At 37.2% G+C, this 21,774-nt stretch overlaps 1 protein-coding gene across 2 annotated transcripts in view; it reads right to left on the reverse strand.

Annotated features, from left to right (window-relative positions):
- Frmd3 (FERM domain containing 3) overlaps nt 1-21,774 on the reverse strand; it is a 194,495-nt gene that overhangs the window by 94,390 nt on the left and 78,331 nt on the right. The window lies entirely within an intron of this gene.

Raw genomic sequence — 21,774 nt, forward strand, 5'->3', positions numbered from 1 at the left:
CTACTGCTTACCACAAGAGTTTATTTGCCCAGGAAATAAGGCATTTACTTGAGGATGAAGCCAGAAGAAAATAGCTTCACAAACCACAATCCCAGAGAATTTAGACAACAATGAGGATACTAAGAGAGACTTACATAGATCTAATCTACATGGGAAGTAGAAAAAGACAAGATCGTCTGAGTAAATTAGGAGCATGGTGACCTTGGTAGTGGGTTGAAGTGGGGAGGGGATAGGCAGCGAGGCCAGGAGAGAAAAGTGTTAAAGCTCAATAAAAATTAATTAAAAAAAGAAAATAGCATCAAATTTCCATTTTAACATGAATAGCAATTTAAAACAAAAGCCATGCAAATAGCTCCTATCTCTGTACATAACAGCACTACAACATGAACTTCTTTTTAACCAAGTTTACTTATGTATATGTAGGTACTATAGAAGCCAGAAGAGGGTGTTGAATTCCTTGGAACTTAAATTACAATCAGTTGTTGTGAACCAGAGGTTGGTGCTCATAATCAAATATGAGTCCTTTGGAAGAGCAGTAGGTACTCTTAAATGCTTAGCTATCGCCGGGCGGTGGTGGCGCACGCCTTTAATCCCAGCACTTGGGAGGCAGAGGCAGGCGGATCTCTGTGAGTTCGAGACCAGCCTGGTCTACAAGAGCTAGTTCCAGGACAGGCTCCAAACCCACAGAGAAACCCTGTCTCGAAAAACCAAAAAAAAAAAAAAAAAAAAAAAAAAAAAAAAAAAAAAAAAAAAAAAGCTTAGCTATCTCTCTAGCATTTACCGCTTGATTTATTCATTTATTGATTTATTCATTAATTGATTGATTTTTAAAGCTTAAGGATGACTGCTTCACTGAAGTTACTTGCATGACAGGTACTTGCATCCCAGTATTCTGAGGGAGTTCCAAGAGAGACAGAACGAAAGTGACACACTCAAACAACAGTCACAGAATAGTTTCTAACCACCCAAAGGCTACAATCAGTTTCCTAAAGATAGTTGTATAGTATGATGGGTAATAGTGTATGCTAACGTTTTGGATAACCTGGATAGCCTGGAATAACTTGAAAATGTATGAGAGGGATGCTTCCTTCATTCTAAAGGTCCTCTGCAGAAAATTCATCTATAATTCCCATAAACATGTGATCTGATGCAGACTCGAGAGTTGGAGTAAATTTGATTTTGAGAACCTTAAGAATACCATTAACACCATCTGTATCACCATCTGGCCTCAGAAACAGCTGGAAGAAGTCTGGCCAACAGCTGAAAACAAATAAACCACATCATATCATTCCTCAGCTGGATTTATGCCATAAGGATCAGTTGGAAGTGATCTGGAGGCTTTTCACATGGACTTTCATATTCATTTACCATGATGGGGAGTATATAAGAAAAGGAGTAGAATTTAGCAGATCTTGAATAAGACCTGTTACCATCTAAACTCTCCTTTATAAACAGAAAACAATGGGCAATAGGACTCAGATGAACCATCCTCTTCCACCCCACAAACTATATTCTAATTCCACATTCTCCCATCCACCACAAGTTACCAGAGAAATAAACCCCAGTTTTATGTGGGCAAATGAATAGAATGTAACACTCTCCAAGAGGGAAATCCTTGGCCTCTCAGGAATAATTAGAGACCTGTCCCCATGTCAGTTCTGGGACTACAGCAATGGAAGGAGAAACCAGCAAGCTTCTTTGAAGATTTATGGCAATTTAAAAGTAAAGTTCAAGGGCTGGAGAGATGGCTCAGAGGTTAAGAGCATTGCCTGCTCTTCCAAAGGTCCTGAATTCAATTCCCAGCAACCACATGGTGGCTCACAACCATCTGTAATGGGGTCTGGTGCCCTCTTCTGGCCTGCAGAAATATAGACAGAATATCGTATACATAATAAATACATAATTTTTTTAAAAGTAATGTTCAAAATAGCAATTAGGAAAATGCAAATCAAAGCAACTTTGAATTTAATCTTACCTCTGTCAGAATTACTAAGAATAGGATGTGAAGAAAAGAGAATCTCTCGACACTGTAGATTTACAAACTGGTCCAATCACTCTAGAATCTAATTAGCATGGAGGATTCTCAAAAACAAACAAGCAAACAAATAAAAACCTACCATATGACCCAAATATACTGCTCCTTGAGATATTTCCAAAGGATTTGACATCCTACACCACAGATATGTTTATTGTTTGTTGCTCTATTCACAATAGGTAGAAAATTGGAATAATCTTAATGTCCTTTAACTGATGAATGGATAATGAAATTATGGCCCATAAACATTACAGAATACTATTAAACTGTAAAGAAAAATGGAATAATGAATTTTGCAGATAAATAGACAGACTTAGAAAATATCGAGTCAAAGATTCAAAAGACAAACATCTCATGTTCTCATTCTTTGGAGGCTCCTAGCTGGAAATTTTCAGATGTGACTATGTATTGTGGAGTAATCGCAGAAAGCAGAAAAGTAAAAAGAACCACTGTGGAGGAAAAGACTTGAGATACAATAAAGAGGGGAATAGAAGGGTATGAGTGATCTGATTTGGGAATGGGAAAAACTGCGATCGTCCATTTAAAGATGGGAAAATGGCATAGACATAGAAGAAAGAAGAGGAGGATAAAGTAACAGTAAGAATATTTGAAAGAGTCATAAGGAATCATAATATTAACTATGTACCTAATTTTTTAAAATAAAAGTCTCTATAAGTATATATTACAGTTTCATGAAATTTTCCCAACTATGCAGCTTTTCAGATGCAAAGAACACCTAACAAAGGTCCCAACAGTAAGCAAGACAAGTGCTCTTTAGAATTGTTGGTCAGTGCTGTCCAAGAGACTCTCCATGTATTTCAGGCTATTGTTATTGCTTTTGGTTGCTCCCTTCTGATAGAGGCAGAAGGCAAGTTCATACTGCTGAAGATACCATGCACTTCAGAAACAGGGACCAGGACCCCTCAGCTAAAACTGGCCTCAAAGCCTCTCCTTCTGGGACTAGTTTCATAATACTGAAGGCATTATGGAACCTTCCATAGGTGGAAAACAATCAGTAGTACAACCCAGTTTGATGCCTATGAACCATAACAATGATCAATGTGGCAAATAACTCTAAGGATGCAGTATGGAAAGCATACTTGGTGGTAACCAAGACTCTCTAATTGTATTTATGACCTGCGTAGCAAGAGAGAAATCATGCCTGGTACTAGAAACCCCACCAACCACTCAATGCTATTGAAGTCATAGAGCTTACAACTCAAGAGAGCTTACAACTGCTAATTTACTAAACAAGCATAATCACTAAATACATTTGAAGTATTTGTCCTTAAATCCACTGACAAGGATAGTCCTCATCTATCATTAATAAAATGTTTCTTTGAAACAAATGGTGCCCATTACAGAAAACCATAATTGATCAAAATGCTAATTTGTGGAGCCCAGTCCTGATGGATATATCTTTGAAACAATAGATGTACCTAAAGCTCAGGGAACATTGAACAAGAGGTAGTAAAAAGATTGTAAGTGTCATAAGATCAGGAAAAAATAGCAAGGAAAACTTTTCTGACAAAAAATAAAAAGCCATTTGCAGATGGATTCACAGCAGAATTCTACTGGTGTTTCACAGAAGATCGATAAACAATATTTTTACATTATTTAAAGAAATAAAAAAGAATAGAAGCAGAAAGAATAATACTAGTTTCTTTCTATGAAGACAATATGACTCTAGTATCAGAATAAGTAAAGATACAACAAAAAAGAAAAGTACAGTCCAATATTCTTGATGAACACAGATGCTAAATTCCTCAAAACAATGCTCACAAACTGAAAATGGGAATATATAAAAAAAACCATAATCCATCATGATCAAATTGGCTTCTTCTCTGTGAGACAGTCATGTTTAAACATATAACAATCAAAAATTGTAATGAATTATAGATATGGACATAAATATAAAAATTATATAATAATCTCAATAAAGGCAAAAATATCCTTTGACAATACCCAACATGACTTTGTGATAAAAGTTCCACAGAATATAGTTCTATATGAAATATATTGCAATTAATGAAGGCCACATGTAAAAAACAGACCATATCATCCTAAATGGAGAAAACCCTCTTTCCCATTAAAATTGGGAAAGAGAGAAAGCAATAAATTATCTCACTCCTTTTTATTACAGTGCACAAAAAACTAACAGGAACAATAAAGGAAGAGAAAGAAATCAAAAAAATAGGAAAAGAATAGTCAAACTATATCTTTTTTCATCTGATTTAATCCACAAGAGATTCTCAATATTGAACTAGAAAACTTATTAAAGTCATCTACAATTTCAGCAAAGTATCAGGATACGATAACAAATAACTTTTCTGTATACCAACAACAAACATCATGACAAGTAGATCATGGACACAACCCCATTAACAATATCCCCAGAGAAACTAAAAATATCTAGGAATAAACCTAATGAAGGAGGTGAAAGCCTCTGCAATGAAAAGTTTAAGCTCCTGAAGAGAGAGCTATAAAAAGATGCTAGAAAAATCAGAAGACCTCCCACATGCTCTGATTGGTAGAACTAATATTGGAGAAATGACCATTCTACCCAAAGTTACTCATAGACTCAATGGAATGCCAATGAAAATGTCCATAACATTCTTCACAAGAATAAAAAAAAAGGAAGTATAAAATTAACGTGAAATCACAAAGAACCTGACCGAGCAAAAGCAATTCTGCTTGGGGATAAAAACAATGTTGAAGGGATTACCATTCTGAATCTTATGTTATGTTACAGAGCCATTTGAATGAAAACAATAAAAATCACAAACAAACATGCAAACACACATAACTGAAGCCACATAACATTTGACAAATATGGCAAAAAACATACACTGGAGAAATGATGGTGATAAATGATGCTGGGAAAACTAGACATGGAGGAAGGAATCAAGAATCATGTCTATAAACCCCTCAATAGCTAACTTCAAATATGTCAAAGTGTGAAAGCTGAAACACTGAAACTATTGGAAGGAAACTGCTAGAAAAAATATTAAAATGTAGGAATGTTCAGAATAGAACTTCATTTGCCCAAGAAATAAGAACAATAGTTTAAAAGTGAGACCTCATAATACTAAAAAGCTTTTGTATAGCTAAGAAAATAATCAATTTGGAAACAAGAAAGTCACAGAGTATGAAAATATCTTTTTTGTGTATATATCTGATATAGGATCATTATCTAGATTACATAAGCATTCAAAAAACAAAAAGTAACAAAAAGACCTGTTAAAAATAGGCTATGGGTCTGAATAGAAAGCTCTCAAAACAAAATAAAAATAAGTAAGAAATATGTCAAAAATTACTAATCATTCTTAAGAAATGAAATGAAAAGAAAAGTATTTGAGATTTCATCTTACTCATTGACAGAACAACCAACAACAGATGCTGAGTATGTGGGGAAAGGGAACTCACATTTACTGTTAATGGGATTGCAAACTACTGTGGTCATTCTTGAAAACTGGGAAAAACTCTCAGAATCTATTGTATAGTCCACCTACACCTTTCCTTAACAAATTCCTTGACAAGTTCCCAAAAGACTTGATATCATACCCTCAGACACTTGCTCAGTTGTGCTCATTGCTGTTCTATACACAATAGCAAGGTAATGAAAAATAACCTCTATTTCTTTAAATTGATAAATTAGTAAGGGCAATGTGATACATATACACAACTGAACAGTATTCAGCTGAAAAAATTAAAATTATGGGATTTTTTGGTAAATGGATGGAACTAGAAAATATATTATATAAGGCAAGTCAGACCCAGGAATATAAACTCCACCTTTTCTCTCTCATCTGTGATTTATAGCTCCAAATCTTCAGATGAGTGTATAGAATGTGGAGCAACAGCAGAAACCAGGATAGTAAAAAGTAACCTTAGAGAGTAAGGTTACATAGGGGATAACAGGATAGAGACAATATTATGGGTCATAGTTGAAGAGAGCAGGCACTTTGGATGCAGATCTGGGATCATTCAAGTTGAATCTGACCAGAATATCTCCTCCTGGAAGACTAGCTTTCATAGTACTGGAAGGTACTGTGTCTGTTATTATGGGAGAAAAACAATCAATATGCTTACCTACCTGAGATTCCTATGAACCACAACAATGAGGAGCAAGAAAAGACAACTTGAAAAGTAGTATAGTAGCACTTCTTAGTGGTAACCAGCACCAGTTTAATTGGATGTAAAACCCACTTAATAGGAAAAATGTTATGCTTGCTATTGGAAAACTAGATGTAGTTAGTGATGTTATTGATCTTAGAAAGGAACACACCACTGCCACTTTTCTGAACCATTACATTTCCTAACTATAATCTAAATATTTGTCTTTATACCTACAGACAAGAGCCCCTACCCCTAAACAAATAAGGTTTACTTTATAGAAGATAGAGATTATTACAAACAAACAAACAAACAAAGCAATTAATGAAACAAAGCAAGTAAGCAAACAAAAAGCATCTGGTCAAAGAACAAAGGATAACAAATCTTGGAGTGACCAGTTCCAGTGAATACATCTACAGTACAACTCCTGCACCCATGACTCAGGGAATATCATGGAAGAGAGATCAGAAAGACTCCAAGAGTTAGAGGAACAGGAACTCTGTTATGAAATTAATGTCTTAGAAAGTTATTCCTGAGAAGGTACACCCATGATACTTCAGCGATATGACTCTGTAAATAAGACCTGAACAATGAACTAGTAGGCATGCTAATGTGGAAGGGGAAAATCTTGTGGGATACCATACCTACAAAGAAATAAAGGAAATGCTGAGAAAGGGAGATTTAGCTTCACCTCGTGATGAGCCACTAATTGCTTCTATAAATCAAGTAGTGATCATTTCTAAAATCATGGTCCTTGGACCTCCCACAGGGCAGGGAAACCTGATTGCTCTTTGGGCTGAGGAGGGAGGAAGACTTGATTGGGGTACGGGGGGAAATGGGAGGTGGTGGCGGGGAAGAGGCAGAAATCTTTAATAATTAAATAAATTAATTAATTAATAAAAAAACTTGAGTGAATTAAATGATCCAATAAAAGAAAATGTCACATCAAAACAAACAGACAATCATTCAATCAAACTCTAAAATGAATTAAGAAAGTCCAAACATGCTAAAAAGAGGTATAGAATAAGGAGAAGAGACCCAGGTCAATAACACAGCAAAACATTTCAACAAAATCAGAAGAAAACCTTCCCAATTTATGGAAGATCATAGATTCCTTCCCATAAATCACCCTCTAGTCACCCTACACATCTGATTACATGGCTACTGCCTTCCAGGGATTGAGACCTCCATACACATCTTTTCCTTGCTTTGAGACTTATCAAATCACAGACTCATTAACCCTATAACTGGCACATGTAACACAGAGACACCGGTAACCAATGTGTAATCTCTGGTACAAGCTCCTTACGTTGGTCTGTCTGAGGTTGCTTGCATAAGAACCATACTTCTGGCAAATCCCAGACTGAGCATCCTTTGCTATAGCACAGTCTCTTTAGCAGCCTGATTCTGAAACAATATCCATCTTTATAAAGCTTACAGGAAAATCAACTTTAAAGAGAGGCACCACTTTAAAGTAAAGGAATGGAAACAGTTATTCCAAGTAAACAGAATCAAGAAGCAAGCAGATGTAGCTATCCTAGTATCTGACAAAATGGACTTCACTATAAAACTAATCAGAAGAGATAATGAAGGTCTCTGTATTTAAATCAAGGAAACAATTCATCAAAAAGACATTATAATATGAAACATATATGAACCAAACTCTGATTCTCCCATTTTCCTAAAAAGTGTACTACTAGAATTACAGATACAGATGAACACTAACCCAATAAATATTACTAGGTGATTTCAATACCCCACTTTTCCCAATAGACAAAAACCAAATACATTAGAATTAAATGACGTATCCACCAAGAGGACCTAACAAATATCTATAGAATATTCCACTCAAACACCAAAACATTCTGATAAGTAGCTCATGGGATTGTCTTTAAAAAATGTGCCATAAGACCAGTCTCAATATATAAAGAAAAATGGAAATAACTCTACATATCCTATCTGGCCACAATGCAATAAAGTATAAAATGACCAAGAAAAATACCTTATAAGTACACAAACTAAAATAGATTAAAAAACTCACTCTTAAATAATAAATAAGCCAAAGATGAAATCAAGAAATAAAAAAATTCCTGGAATGAAATTAAAACACAAAACAACAAAACTTAAGGGACATATCGGAAAGAGTTCTGTGAGGGAAATTTATAGATTAATGTAACAATGAGGGCTGGCTTGCTTGTTGGGGTTTTCTGTCCTGCCCAGAACCCCACAGCTGGCAAGCCCCAAAGAAAATCACACAGAGGACTCCATAAGATTATAAAACTGATTGGCCCATCAGCTCAGGCTACATATTAGCTCTTGTAGCTCATATTAACCCATTATTCTTATCTATGCTAGCCACATGGTTCGGTACCTTTTTCAGCAGGGCAGTTCACATCTCACTTCTTTGGAGTCTGGACAGGAGTGGGAGGAATCAACTTCCTCCTTCCCAGAATTCTCCTGTTCTCATTGCATCATTTCTACTTCCTGTCTGGTTTTCCTGCCTATACTTCCTACCTGGCCAATCAGCGTTTATTTAAAACATGATTGACAGAATACAGACAATTCTCCCACACCAGATTAAAACTTCTAGAGAACAACAACAACAAAAACAAAAAGAGAACAAATAAATGACTTAATAATATAACTCAATAATTTGGAAAGAAAGAACAGGCCAAGCCCAAATCTAGTAGATCGTAAGAAATACTAAAAAAATCAGAGTATAAGTTAATGAAAAGAAAATAGTGTAAAGAATCAACAAATTTCAGAGCTGGTTCTTTGAGATTAGATAACCAAGAATGGCTGACCTTTGGCCCAAATAACCAAAAAAATGAGATGACACAAGTTAACAGAACCAGAAGAGAACAGGGAAACATTATAACCAACAGCAAAAAAATTTAGAATATAGTAAGAGAATAATTTAAAAATCTATACTTCATTAAGTTTAAAAGTCTAAAAGAAATGGATAAATTTCTAAATTCTTTCCAAAAGGCAAACCAAGGTGGGATCAACAATCTAATTAACATCTAACAAATAATAATATTAAAATGTAATATATTTTAAGCCTTACAATTAAAAGAGACCCTAGGCTCAGGTGGATTTATACAAAACATTATTTCCCAGAATAATTAGTAGTAGAATTGCTTCAGACATTCAAAGCAGTTTTACTACCAATACTTCTTACATTATAAATAAACAAAGAAAGGAATGAAGGAAAAATGGGAGGAAGGAAGGAAGGAAGGAACAAAAGAAGGGGCAAAAGGATTGTTTCTAAACTCCAGATATGTGAGTATACCTTTATTACCAAAGCCATGTCAAGATATGACAACAACAAAGAAAACTAATGGCCAATATTCCTGATGAATGAAGATTCAAAGAATCCTTAATAAGATACTTAGAATCTGAATGTAAGTACATATCAAAAGCAAGTTTGCAAAGATAGGTCAACGTACTTTACAAATAAGTGTAGTAAGTCAGATAAATGGACTTAAAGACAAACATCATAAAATCAACTCAATAGAAGCAGAAAAAGCTCATGACAAATTTCAACATGCTGTTTTAGCAAAAGTCTTAGAAACAGTAGGACTAGAGGGAACATATCTCAACATAGGAAATCTTATAAATGTTAAAACAATTTACTAAATGGAAAAAATCTTAAGGTATTCCTGTTAAAATAAGGAATCAGACAGCACCATCAGATATCACTTTTCCTTGTCAAAGTAGTACTGAAGTACAAACTAGAGTAATAAAACAAGAAAAGGAAATTAAAGGGTTAAAATAGGAAAAATGACTCATTACTATAAATTGCAGATAGGATGCTCTACTTAAGAGTCCACAAAAGCTGGGCGGTGATGGTACACGCCTTTAACCCAAGCATTCGGGAGGCAGAGGCAGGTGGATCTCTGTGTGCATTAGTTTGTGCACTCCCACATGTATGCATATGCACACACTCATATAAGTACATATAAACACACAAAAGGTATAGAAAACATTATTTACCCTGAATAATTATTATATATTGTGTATTTATCACATAGTACTTCTTAAATAGGCATAGTCATCATGAATCAGTTAATTTAGTTTCAATTATACTGTTAACAGCAGTTACCTCGTTGACTAGTCTTTGCTATGTAGGAAAAAGAGAAATAAAATAGTTTGGTCTTCATTTAAATAACTTTCTGATAAATCTGGGCAGTGGTGGAACATACCTTTAATTCCAACACTTGGGAGGCAGAGGCAGGTGGATGTCTACAGAGCAACTTCCAGGACAGTCAATGTAGAAGGAGCTGTGGGCTGGCCTGGGAGCTGCGAGCTGCATTTCTGCCACCTGGCTCCCAGCTGCCAGCTAGCTTATGCCCCGAAATAACAACACACAAACTGTATTCTTTTAAACACTGTCTGGCCCATTATATCTAGCCTTTTCTTGGCTAATTCTCACGTATTAATTTAGCCCATTTCTAATAATCTCTGTAGCACCCCAAGGTGCGCTTACCGGGAAGATTCTAGCCTACGTCCATCCTGAGTTGGAGCTTCATCGCATCTGCTCCAGAGAGGAGAGCTATCGAGGCTGAGCTCACTTCCTCTTCCTCCCAGCATTCTGTTCTGTTTACTCTATCCACCTATGTTCTAACCTATGAGGGCCAAACAGTTTCTTTATTTTTTTAACCAATGACCTTCCTCCATCAAGTCAAAACTGAGTACACAGAGAAACCCTATCTTGAATTGCCACCTCCCTCAACAAAAACTCCTTTCTGACCTTTCTGAAAAATTATTAAAGAATTACAAGAAATAATAATCCCTTTGTATAAAGTTAATTAATTAGCACAGATGATCTGTAATTAACTATGGGAAACAAACTCACTCATAATAACCATGGAGAGAAGTATCTTTAAAGGCTCATGGTAAAGATAGGAATATATAGATATATCAGTGGCTAACAGTGTGCTTTGAATACAGAAGGCTGTAGCACTATTGTGTAGTGCTGAAAGGACAGATGATAGATAAATGATGATAGATAGGATAGACAAAAAGCAGGAAGAAAAAACGAGAGAAAGAGAAATGGAGCAAAAAAACAAAACAAAACAAAAAACCAAACAAACACTCTCCTTCTGCTCCTCCTTTGGATCGTGAGACTTCAGTCCAGTGCTCCAGTGTTGGTCTCTGTCTCTGTCTTCTTTCATCGCCTGATGAAGGTTAATATTCAGGAGGATGCTTATATGTTTTTCTTTGGGTTCACCTTCTTATTTAGCTTCTCTAGAATCACGAATTATAGTCTCAATGTCCTTTATTTATGGCTAGAAACCAAATATGAGTGAGTACATCCCATGTTCCTCTTTTTGGGTCTGGCTTACACTCAGGATAGTGTTTTCTATTTCCGTCCATTTGTATGCAAAATTCAAGGAGTCATTGTTTTTTACTGCTGAGTAGTACTCTAATATGTATATATTCCATACTTTCTTCATCCATTCTTCCATTGAAGGACATCTAGGTTGTTTCCAGGTTCTGGCTATTACAAACAATGCTGCTATGAACATAGTTGAGCATATACTTTTGTTGTATGTTTGGACATCTCTTGGGTATATTCCCAATAGTGGTATTCCTGGGTCGAGAGGTAGGTTGATCCCGACTTTCCTGAGAAACCGCCACACTGCTTTCCAAAGTGGTTGCGAGCAAGGAACTCAGGACCGCGAGGGGTGCACCCACACACTGAGGCAAAGGGGATGTTCTATCGGGAACTCACCAAGGCCAGCTGGCCGGGGTCTGAAAAAGCATGGGACAAAACCGGTCTCGCTGAACATAATGGACAATGAGGACTACTGAGAACTGATGAACAATGGCAATGGGTTCTTGATCCTATTGCACGTAATGGCTTTGTGGGAGCCCAGGTAGTTTGGATGCTCACCTTAATAGACCTGGATGGAGGTGGGTGGTCCTTGGACCTCCCACAGGGCAGAGAAACCTGCTTGCTCTTTGGGCTGAGGAGGGAGGAAGACTTGATTGGGGGAGGGGGAGGGAATGGGAGGTGGAGGCGGGGAAGAGGCAGAAATCTTTAATAATTAAATTAATTAATTAATAAAAAACAATTATGAATAAAAAACAAACAAACAAAAAAAAATGAAAAACCTCAATGTTCATTATCCAGAGTGAATGACTGTGGAGAACCAAAGTGCAAAAGATATGGCTACACATAATAGTAATACTGCTTTGGGTTTCAGTTTTTCTGAGTAAATAATGGGTAAGCCATTGTACAAAGTTTTTGGTTTATTATTTTTGTTTTTCCCCCCTAGTTTTCAATAAAATTAGTTCCATGACACCCATATATATATTTATATTTATATTTATAATTTGCCAAATATATATATATATATTTATGCACCCATATATATGAACGGAGCAATTCTTCACCCTCAATACCACCACCACCATCATCATCACTATGATTATCAACCTTACTCATCTCACTCCTGTACGTATTTTGTGTGATTTATTTGTGTGCTAATGTATGTGTGGATGCAGTTGCCCATTCATGCACATTTGGTATCTACTAGTAGATGTGCTCCTCAAGTTCTCTCTACCATATCTTTTGAGGGATGGGCTCTCACTGAACCTGGGGTGTACCATTTGAGTAATCCAGCTGATGAAGACATCATCAACAAAACATCAGTTCTGAACCTGAGAAAAATAGATGTTTTAGTTTTGCGGTTCAGTAGTGTTCTTAACAAAACAAATGGGGGACTAGATGATTATTTACACATCTTGTCAATGCCTAAAAGCAGTGATTCACCTTGTCCAATCACAATTTGAACTTTACTCTTCTTTTTCCTCATTTGTAATTAGGTTGAAAGTGTCCAGTGTGTCAAAGGTCAACCGTGAAACCATTTGTGTTGTCAGTATGCATTTTGAGATATTCAGATTCTCTTCTTTGTGCAAACAAAGCTCTTAAGCAGTAAGTTTCTCACAAATTTTAACTTTCTGTATATTAAGTGCTGAAGTCCCTTTAAAGAGAAATTTATATTTCTGAAATATTTCCCATGAAAAATGCTGTATACTATTTAAGAACTAAAGTCAAAGAGCTATTCAATATAAATAAGATTATTGGAAAACAACTTAAATGCTTTAAAATGTCCAAACAGAAATAGCAATTTTGAGAAACAAAGGGGGGAAATAGCCATTACTTATCTTTATTCATGAGTGCTAATTTATTTTTGGCATTATTATTTTATACAGAGCCTCCATTCTACCTTGAAGGAATATGTGTCTCAACTCTTGTCCATCCTCTTCCCAACAATATGGTCTTTCTGGACTTCCCACACCTGTTGCTGTAGCTGTGATGTTCTGGTTAAGTTTCTATCAATTTAATAAAAGCTAGAGTCATTTGGGAAGAGGGACCTCAACTGAGAAAATGTTTTCAAAATACCTTGTTGCTTATAGGCAATTCTGTTGGTCTTTTTCTTGATTAATGATTGATGTGGAAAGTCCCAGTCCACTGAGGAACCTGGTCTTGGTCTTTGTCCTGGGTTGTATCCAGTATGCCTCTCTCTCTCTCTCTCTCTCTCTCTCTCTCTCTCTCTCTCTCTCTCTCTCTCTCTCTCTGTCTCTCTCTCTTTCTCTCTCTCCCTCCCTATATCTTTTGCTTCAGTGCCTGCCTCCAAGTTCCTGCCTTCAGTTCTGACACTGACTTCCCTCAACGATGGATTTGATGTGGAAGGGTAAGACAAATAAATTATTTCATCTTTAGATTGCTGTTTAAGATTTATTCCAGTCACTGTAAGCAAGATAGGGCAGAAATTGGTGTAAGGTTCGTAGATAACACTGTGACATATCTGCCCATGTTATTTCGGGGAAGACTATAGAAAGACTTTGGAAGTTTGGGCTAGAAAAGCCATTTGATGATTTGAGCTTAATGGGTTGTTTTGGAAGTACTTGAAAGATGAGACTGTTGAAAGAAATGCAGATGATTAAGGCCTGGCTTGTGAAACTTCAGAAGGAAGTCTGAGAGTCCTTCAAATACTTTATCAGGGCTGTTCATGGGATACTCTGAATTAAGAATATGATGCTTCTGGCAAGCTGGGGCTGAAGGACTGACTATAGTTAACAAGAGACCAGCATTACTGAAGTGAAACCTTTGGCTTACTCATTCAATGAATGCTGGTTAGACCTGAAATATGATGATTATGAAGAGAGTCATCAAGAGGCCCAAAGTCTAGGAAGTTTTTTTCTCACACAGAAATGGGGGTGCTGAGTGGGAGCTAAGATTGCATTTCAAGTTTGCAGAAAAAAAATGGTAATGTTTCAGAGTCCATTTTACATTACTAGTTTTGGTGGTATGAAAGCTTGTAGTATTTTGATATCATGGGTCATGGAAAGAAGCTGAAGCTTAATACTGCAAAAGGTCAGTGGAAACAATTGGTTAATGTGAAAGTCATTTGCAGTAGAAACACCAGGATCAAAGGGGTAATGAAAAGAAGCTGAGGCTTGGAACTATGTAGCAAGGTGAGAGTCCCTGAAGAGAGGTCAGGAGGCCATTTGTGAAAGTATAGCCTGTGGAGACTCAGCATATGGCAGAATGCCAGACCATGAGATGACTACCAAGGACAGAAGCAGTTATGGAGTGGAGCTAGCCTGAGCATTGCAAACAAGCTGTGTGTGCAACAGAAGGCAGGACAAGACAACTGAAGTTGCTCGAGTCATTTGGGGTCCAGAAGACTGTGATTAAATCCCAGAAATTTGACACTGAGTTATTTACTCATTTGGAGTTTGGATTTGCTTTGATCCAATTGTGACTGTGTCCTGGTTCTTCACTCTGAGAGTAAGAAATTACTGAACTTATTTTTCATTTTACAGAAGGTCACAGTAAAAAGACTTCAGATATTTTACAGAGACTAAACTTGTAAAGAATAGAGATCCACTTAAAGTTTGAATGTTGTATATTGTGATATTGGTGTTAATATGAGATCCTGGAGATACACAATAAAGGAAAAGACATTGTCTAACAGTGTTGTATTGATGTGTCAAGTTAACAAAAGAAGTCAATAATCCTGATGAATTTTTTTCTTTTTTGTAAATTCAGCACAAGCTAGAGTCATATAAGAAGAACCTCAGTTGAGAAAATGCCTCCTGTAAACTGGCTACAGGTAGGACTGTAGAACACTTCTTGGATTAATTATTGATGTACATAAACCCACTGTGAGGGATTTCATCTTTGGAAAGGTAGTCCTGGATTGTATAAAAAAGCAGGCTTAACTAACCACAGAGAGCAAGGCAGTAAACAGCTTTCCTCCATGGCCTCTGCTTCAATGACTGTCTCCGTGTTTTTGTGTTGAATTATTGGTCTGACTTTCGCTCAGTGGTAGCCTATGATGCACAACTATAAGCTAAACAAACCCTTTCCGCCTGAGTTACTTTTGGTTATGTGTTTAACACAGAGATAGAAAGCAAACTAGGGCATCTTTTCAGGTCATCCTTCTTACATTGACCAGAGTTCGTCCTGAAGGGTGCGTGTGTGTGTGTGTGTGTGTGTGTGTGTGTAGCAGGGAGTGGGGGGGGGTGAGGAACAGATGAAGAAGAAGAGTGGAAAGTTAAGGAGTTTATATGCTAGCTGTTAGTCTACAACATGTATTTATTTTCTCCTCTCACTTAAAAAAATACCTCCCAAAAATCCCCTCGTATTTGCGAAAGAAAATGACTGTTTTCTTTAATAGCAAGTGGTTTGACACACATCAATCTGGTTTCTGGTGACAAAATTATTTATCACTTTCATTACCAAACCCTGGGAAACTTGATAGGAAGGTATCCTAGTTTGCTTTCTATTTCTATGGTAAAACGCTGATCAAAACCAACTCGGGAAGCAAGGATTACTTCACCCTACAGTTCTGGACCACATTTCACCAGGGAGGGAGGTCACACCAGAAACTCAAAGAAGGAGCCTAGAGGAAGAAACTAAGGCAGAAGCCCTGAAAGAATGATTCTTATTGGCATGTTCTTCATGAATGGCCCTCCCCCACGAATCAAAATGAAGGGAATTGCCCTGTAGACTTAACTACAGACCAACTTATTAGAGGCATTTTCAGTTTCTTCTCAGATGACCATAGCCCATGTCAAGTTGACAAAAAAAAAAAAAAAAACCTGACTTATCTTGACACACAAGTATGTCATTATTAAACTATAACCTTAAATTTCTTGTTTTTCCAAGATTTTATGTTATTATCATAACACAAATCATAATATAATTTAGAAGTTCTATTATAGTCTTCTTTAAAATTCAAATACTTGTTGACATGCAGTTATTCCAACATCATTTGCTGAAGATGCTTTCTTTTTTCCATAGTATAATTTTACTTTCTTTGTCAAAAATCAGGTGTTCATAGGTGTGTGGAATAATAATAGGGTCTTTGATTTGATTCCATGTGTCTTCCTGTCTATTTTTATGTTAATACTAAGCTGTTTTCATTAGTCTATAATAGAGCTTGATGTCAGGGATGGTGATACCTCCAGAAGTTCCTTCATTTTACAGGATTGTTTGGGCTATCTTGGGCCTTTTGTTTTTTTCATATGAAGTTGAGTATTATTTTTTTGAGGACTGTGAGGAATTGTGTTAGGACATTGATGGGAGTTGCATTGAATCTGTAGATTGCTTTTGGTTATTTTATTATGTTAATCATACCTTTCTAAGAATATGGGAAATATTTCCATTTTCTGATATCGTCTTCAATTTCTTTCTTCCAAGACTTGAAATTCTTGTCATATAGGTCTTTCCCTTTTATGGTTACTGTTACTCCAAAATATTTTATGTTATTTGTGGCTATTGTAAATGGTAATGTTTCTCTGATTTCTTTCTCAGCCTGTTTATCATTTGAATATAGGAAAGCTAATGATTTTTTTTGAGTTGATCTTGTATTCTGCCACATTACTGAAGGTGTTTATTAGCTAGCTATAAGAGTTCCCTCATAGAATTTTCGTGGTCACTTATGTGTACTATCATATCGTATGCACATAGAAAAAGTTTGTCTTCTTCCTTTCTAATTTGTATCTTCTTGATATCCTTTTGTTGTCTTATTACTCTAACCAGAACTTTAAGTACTATATTGAATAAATATGGAGAGAGTGGACAGCCTTGTCTTGTTACAGATTTTAGTGGAATAGCTTTGAATTTCTGTTGAAGGAGCTGTGGGCTGTGTTCCTGCCACCCAGCTCCTGGCCGCCTGGCTAGCTTATACCCTGAAATAACAACACAAAAACTGTATTCTTTTAAACACTGCCTGGCCCATTATATCTAGCCTCTTCTAGGCTAATTCTCATGTATTAATTTAGCCCATTTCTAATAATCTGCTTAGCACCACTAGGTGCCTTACCGGGAAAGATTCAGCATGTCTGACCTGGAGGCTGGCTGAATCACATCTGGCTCTGAGAGGAGCTGCCCTGCATCTGAGCTCACTTCCTCTTCCTTCCAGCATTCTGTTCTGTTTACTCCACCCACCTATGTTCTAACCTATGAGGCCAAGCAGTTTCTTTATTAATTAACCAATGACCTTCCTCCAACAAATTTCTTTCCATTTAATCTGATGTTGGTTGTCAGATTGCTGTATATTGCTTTAATTATGTTTAGATAAGTTCCTGTACCCCTGATCTCTCCAAGACCTTTATCATGAAGCGGTATTGAATTCTGTTGAATACTTTTTCAGCATCTAGTGAGATCATCATATTTTTCCCAGTTTATTTATATAGTGGATTACATTGATAGATTTTTGTATGTTGAACCGTCTATGCATCTCTGGGATAAAGCCAACTTGAGCATGGTATATGATATTTTGATATGTTCTGGAATTTGGATTGCCAGTATTTTACTGAGTATTCTTGCATCAAATGTTCATGAGGGAGATTGCTTTGTAATTCTTTTTCTTAGTTGAGTCTTTGTGTGGTTTGGGTAGAAGACTGAAAATAGATCTATATCTATCCCCATGCACAAAACACAAGTCCAATTAGATCAAAGACCTCAATATAAATCTAGCCACACTGAACTTCACAAAAGTGAAAGTGGTAAACAGCCTTGAATGCATGGGCACAGGAGACCGTTTCCTAAATATAGCACCAGTAGCACAGACACTGTGAGCAACAATAAATAAATGGTACTTTCTGAAACTGAGAGGCTTTTGGAAGGCAAAGGACACACTCAATAAGACAAAACAGCAGCCTACTAAATGGGAAAAGATTTTCACCACCTGGAACAGGACTGATATCCAAAATATATAAGGGACTCAAGAAACTAGACATCAAAATACCAAATAATCCAACTAAAAATGGGGTACAGATCTAAACAAAGAATTCTCAACAGAAGAATCTCAAATGGCCAAAAGACACTTAACATGCTCAACATCCTTAGTCTTCAGGGAAATGCAAATCCAATGGGTTTTGAGATCCAGAATTATCTCACAAGTTAGAATGGCTAAGATCAAAACACCAATGATAGCTCATGCTGGAGAGGATGCCAAGCAGTTTCTCAGATAATTGGGAATTGACCTACCTCAAGACCCAGCAATACCCCTCTTGGTCATATATCCAAAGGATGTTCAATCATACTATAAGAACATTTGCTTGATTATGTTCATAGCAGAATTATTTGTAATAACCAAAACCTGGAAACAACCTCGATGCCCCTCAACCAAAGAATGAATAAAGTAAATGTGGTACATTTTCATAATGGATACTACTCAGTGGTAAAAAAAAATAACATCTTGAAATTTGCATGCGAGTAGATGGGATTAGAAAAAAAAAAACATCCTCAGTGAGGTAATTCAGACCCAGAAAGACAAACATGGTATGTACTCACCCATAAGTGGATATTAGATAGATATAAAGGATGGCCAGCCTATAGTCCATGACCCCAGAGAAGCTAGGTAACAAGGAGAACCCTAAGAGAAACACATGGATCCCCCTGGGAAGAAGAAATAGACAAGATCTCCTGAGGAAATTGGGAGCATGGGAGTTGGGGGAGAAGGGAGGGCAGAAGGGACTGAGGAAGGGAGATGAGGAGGGAGAGGAGAACATGACGGAATGGGATGGTCAAGATGGGGAAGGGAAGAGAGGTAGAGCAAGGAAAGAGATATCTTGATTGAGGGAGCCATTATGGGGTTAGGAAGATACCTGGCACCAGGTAAATTCTCAGGAATCCAAAAGGATGACCCCAGCTAAGACCTTAAGCAATAGGGGAGAAGGTGCCTGAACAGGCCTTCACCTACAATCAAATTGATGAATACTTTAAGTGTCATCATAGAACATTCATCCGCAACTGATGGAAGCAGATGTAGACATCCACAGTGAAGCACTGGGCTGAGCTCCCAAAGTCCAGTCAAAGAGAGGGAGAAGAGATAACATAAGCAAAGGGGTCAAGACCATGATAAGGAATACCCATTGAAACAGCTTACCTGAGTTAATGGGTTCTCACTGATTCAGGACTGACAGTGGGGGAACCAGCAAAGGACCAAACTAGGCCCTCTGAATGTGGGTGACAGTTATATGCCTGGGACAGTCTGTGGGGCCCACTGGCAGTGAGACCAGGATTTATCCCTACTACTTGAATAGTTTTTTAGAGCCCATTCTCTTTGGAGGGATACCTTGTTCAACCTAGATATAGATATAGGGCCTTGATCCTGCCTCAAAGCAATGTGCTAGACTTTTTTGCCTCCCCATGGGAAGCTTCACCCTCTGTCTAAGGAGTGGATGGGGGCCATGGTGGGGAAAAAGTGGAGGGAGCAGAAGGAGGGGAGGAAGTGGTAATTCTGATTGGTACGTAAAATTTTAATTAAATAATGATAATAATAATAATAATAAAAATTCAAATACTTTAAAATTCTAGTCTCTAAACTATTCTTTATTTAAAATTCTAGTGTCTCAATTGTAGTATCTATCCTACAAAATAAAGAAAAATGAATTTTATACTTTGTGTTTTAATCAGGAAGAACGAGAGCACAATTCCCATCAAATAAAAGCAAAATAATCATCTAGCAGTTTTACACAAGCTTTGGGGCTTTAAAAGGATTGAACAGCTCTACTTGTCTGGCTCTGGCTTTCATGGCGCACATAGTTTGTCTCATAGGATCAGGCTGTCTCCACTCCACCCCTGCTGCTGTCCTTAGTGGGCTTCCAATAGTTTGGTATCATTAATATTCTGGGGGTCTCCATAAGCTGTACCTTCACCACTGTCCTCCTGGCTCCCTGTCACAGATTCTGGCCTGCCAAACGCTTCCAAGCCTCCATTCCCTTCCATGACCAAATTAACTTGTGTTTCCATTGCAAATACATTTACCAATAACCTCTTTTGTTCTCTCATAGTGTCATGCTTAAGCCTTTCTCTATGATTTCTTTGTTCCTGAAGTCTCCGTGGCAACTATAGCTGTACCTTCACCAGTAGCCTCTCTGGCTACCAAGTCTCAGCTCTGCTCCATGATTTCCCTTCAGTCAGGCAGCTCCCAAGTCATCAAAACCAGTAAAACAAAGGAGACTTACACATTACCAAGCTCACCTGCCAGCATGAGATGCAACCATCTTGGGTCCATCTGAAACATAAGTCTGTGTGCTGATCCTGAGGAAATACTCCGGTTTTATCTCAATGTTTCTTGTCTCTTCTTAATCATAGCTAATTTTTCAGTCCCATCTAACTAGTTTCCAGTGTCCCCGTAAAGCAAATATTTCACAACAGTAATCCTAATTTTTTAAACACTACTGATTTTTCTGTCCTACCTGAGCAGAACCACTGATTCTTCCCCCAAACTATCACACAAATAGTATTATAGAGTCTTTGGGGGGACTCACAAACTTCCTTCAGAAACCTCAGAATCCAGGCTTCCATCATTTTCGTTGCTCTCAGCATTATCTTCTAAGTTCCTATAGCAGTCTACTAAGTTCTCAGTGGCCCACATTTCTAAACACTTCTGCAGTCATACCCAAAATAACATGGCAAAGTCTTCAAAGAAATATCTTGTCATCCTTGTACTGATTTTTGGTTTAGTTAAGTTTCTATTACCATGAAATAACACCATGATCAAAAGCAACTTGGGGAATACTGAGTTTATTTTAGCTTACAGTTTATACTTCATCTTGAAGAGAAGTCAGGGCAGGAACTCAAGACAGGGACTGAAGTGGAAGCCATGAAGGTACCTTATTTGTTTGTTTGTTCTTTATAGCATGTTTGATTTACTTTCTTATACAACTAATGACCACATGCCAAGGGTGGTACCCTATGTGGTAGGCTGGGTTCTCTCTCATCAATCATTCACCAAGAAAATATCCCACAGATTTTCTCATAGCCCAATCTGATAATTGATATTTTCCCGAATTTCAGTTCCCCTTTTCACGATAATCCTAGCTTGTATTAAGCAGATGAGGCAAGAGAGAGAGAGAGAGAGAGAGAGAGAGAGAGAGAGAGAGAGAGAGAGAGAGGAAGAAGAAGGAGGAGGAGGAGGAGGAGGAGGAGGAGGAGGAGGAAGAAGAAGAAGAAGAAGAAGAAGAAGAAGAAGAAGAAGAAGAAGAAGAAGAAGAAGAAGAAGAAGAAGAAGAAGAAGAAGAAGAAGAAGAAAATAGCCAGCATAGGGTGGCTATTTCAAGAGAAGGCAATGGGATTTGGGGTATCT

This window comes from Chionomys nivalis, chromosome 11 (genome assembly GCF_950005125.1).
Source record: "Chionomys nivalis chromosome 11, mChiNiv1.1, whole genome shotgun sequence".
Taxonomy (NCBI): Eukaryota; Metazoa; Chordata; class Mammalia; order Rodentia; family Cricetidae; genus Chionomys; species Chionomys nivalis.